The following is a 2,795-nucleotide window of genomic DNA, read 5'->3' as shown; positions in this document are numbered from 1 at the left end:
AGAGCCACATCTCAATAGCTGGATTTCCACTGCACGTATTTCTCATGTCAACCTCACTGATTCTTTACTTCCTTAAATAATTATTAGTGTTTTTTTCTTCTTCTTCCCAGCCCTCTATTCATGTCGTTGTAGTTGTGAATATTCCTAGTGTCTTATTGTGTTTAGGTGAGAGAAATGATGTCATTGTAGTTGTGAATATTCCTAGTGTCTTATTGTGTTTAGGTGAGAGAAATGATGTCATTGTAGTTGTGACAGAAGTGATGTAACTGTAGTGCTGATTGGAGGACGAATGTCTTGGATCAGGACAGACATGGAGGACTTGTGCCCAGTCTGTTAACTCTCTCTCTCTCTCTCTCTCACAGACACACAGACAAACACACACACTAGAAAACACTAGAATTACACAATAGCATCTGCTTTCAATCTTGTTTATTTTAGATAATTCATTAAGTCATATGATTAAAATAATTAGAGAACTACACAACTACAGCAATGATCATTTTTTTAAAAAGTTACAACTCAACAATGATTTTAAATCAATAAGATAACATGATATATGTCAGACTTGACTTCCTTCATCTGGTCTTTCCCAGACTTTTCTCCTGTGACTTGATGTCTTCCTCTCAGCAGCCGTAGAGTCTGTTGATCCTCAGGATGTCCGTGGTGGACAACCCCTGTCTCTGGCCGATGGGCACGTTGGGGTTGGGGATGGGGGTGATGGTGTCCATCCCGTTGACAGAGAAGGCTGTTTTTCCATAGTGCATGACAGAGCTGTAGTCATAGGGAGTGTTCAGGTTGTTGGTGTTTTGTTTATCAAAGTTGTAGGCATTGTTAGAGTCGATGTTACTCCAGTTGATCTTGACATACTTCTCACGGTCGCTTCTGGTTTGTTCGTGTCGGAAGCCCAGAGCGTGGAGAGTCTCGTGCTGAATGATGCCGAAGTAAACACACCCGTTCATTTGGAGAGAGACCGTCTGTTGGCCTCCCACTCTCCCAAGAGAGGACCAGCACCCGTCTCTGGGCTCGTAGCTGATGAAGTCAACCTGATTCTGCCAAGGCACGAAGCGAATGCAGGTCTGGGAAGTGAAGGCCCGGAGGGCGTTTTCAATGCCCTGCTTGTCAGAGGAACTGAAGCTACTGCTCACTGTGTAGGGCACTTCAACCAGTCCGTTGGAGCCTTTGTTCCAGAAGCACCCGGCACTGTAAAATAACATTCAGGGTGTTAGTCAATTATAGTAGAAAATACAATGATTTTGACCTGAAAAAATATATTTGTTATCTCTACTTCAATATAATTAGTCCCTTACTCTACTTTACTCGTTTAACCAACCTGAAATTTAAATATGTAAATATATCAACATAAGATGCACTTAAAAACAACTCCAAGGAAATTTTCCCTCAACTTACTAACTTTAAGTTCTAGCAACAACTTTTTGACACCTGTCTCTGTTTTTAGAGGATTGTGGGTAATTCCACATTCTTTTGACTTTATAATGCTACTTTCTACACAATGTTTGTATGCAGGTTTTAACGAGCGAAGTATATTTTGTGATCATGCAACTTTCTGAAACACTAAAAGTGAAGTATATTAAACATAAAAATGCCTTGTGTTGGAAATACTCAAAAACCTGATGCAGATAGTTTTAAAAGCAGAATTCGCAAAATATTGTTTTCGGTGTGTGTTGGTTGTACCTATAGCAAATCATGGCGTTTCTGGTTGTTGGTGCCACCATGTCCCCCTCCAACAGGAACTGACTGGAGCCGTTATTAGTGGTCAGAATTCTCTCAGTGATGTCTACAGCCTCAGGGTTGTCTGTTAGGATCTCTGGTCCACTTCCATCCTCCATGAGAGGGTTGGCCTGAGAGAGCCCAGCAGCAGCAGCAGCAGCAGGGTGAGAGAGGGGCTTTGCTCCATCTTCAGTGTGTGGAGAGGAGAGACTGGATGGCTCCTTGGATCTGACAGTGGAGATACTCTAGATGGCTTCTTGGTCCTGGAGATGCTTTGGAGAGTCTTGGTGTGTGATTCTGTCTGGTCAGTCCTGGGCTTTTTATACAGTCCTCCTCAGGTGTGTCTGCTGGAGGATTCTGGGTTGTGGTCCATGTTGTTAGTCCTAAATAAACCTCTGAAGGGAGGGCTCCACCACCACACCTACAGTTTCAACATGGTTTTAATCCATACGGGTCCATTTACACCTGGCCATGCCTACTCAACAAATAGGTCACACACTAATGTAATGACAGTTGACTCTACTACAATGATGTGCTGAGGAACGTGTCAGATTGAGCAGGCCACTGGTTAAATATTATCACATTTGCCATTTCCTGTTTGACAAATACTATAGAACAGGTGAACAAGTTGTTCAGACAAACTCATCGTTTAATATTTGTTTGTAAATATGAATCAAATGTCATTGTGGGTCTAGCGAAATGCTTGTGCTTCTACCTCTGACGAGTGCATTAATATCTAACAAGATATCTAACAATTACACAACATATTCACCAATACACACATCTAGTAAAGGAATGGAATCAAGAATATAAAAATATATGGATGAGCAATGTCAGATTGGTATAGAATAAGATACAGTAGGATAGTGTAGGATACAGTATATACATAGGAGATGGGTAATGCAAGATATGTAGACGTTATTAAAGTGACTGGTGATCCATTTATTAAAGTGGCCAGTGATTTCAAGTCTATGAAAATAGGTAGCAGCCTCTAATGTGCTAGTGATGGCTATTTAACAGTCTGATGGCCTTGAGATAGAAGCTGTTTTTCAGTCTCTCCGTCCCAG

At 41.4% G+C, this 2,795-nt stretch overlaps 1 pseudogene; it reads right to left on the bottom strand.

Annotated features, from left to right (window-relative positions):
- Nucleotides 1–575: 575 nt before the first annotated feature.
- On the bottom strand, nucleotides 576–2,003 carry LOC118383750 (hatching enzyme 1.2-like; annotated as a pseudogene).
- Nucleotides 2,004–2,795: the final 792 nt, after the last annotated feature.

The sequence above is a fragment of the Oncorhynchus keta genome, unplaced genomic scaffold (assembly GCF_023373465.1).
Source record: "Oncorhynchus keta strain PuntledgeMale-10-30-2019 unplaced genomic scaffold, Oket_V2 Un_contig_7619_pilon_pilon, whole genome shotgun sequence".
NCBI classification, from domain to species: domain Eukaryota; kingdom Metazoa; phylum Chordata; class Actinopteri; order Salmoniformes; family Salmonidae; genus Oncorhynchus; species Oncorhynchus keta.
The sequence above is the reverse complement of the archived record's forward strand: the minus strand, read 5'-3'. Positions and strand labels throughout refer to the sequence as shown.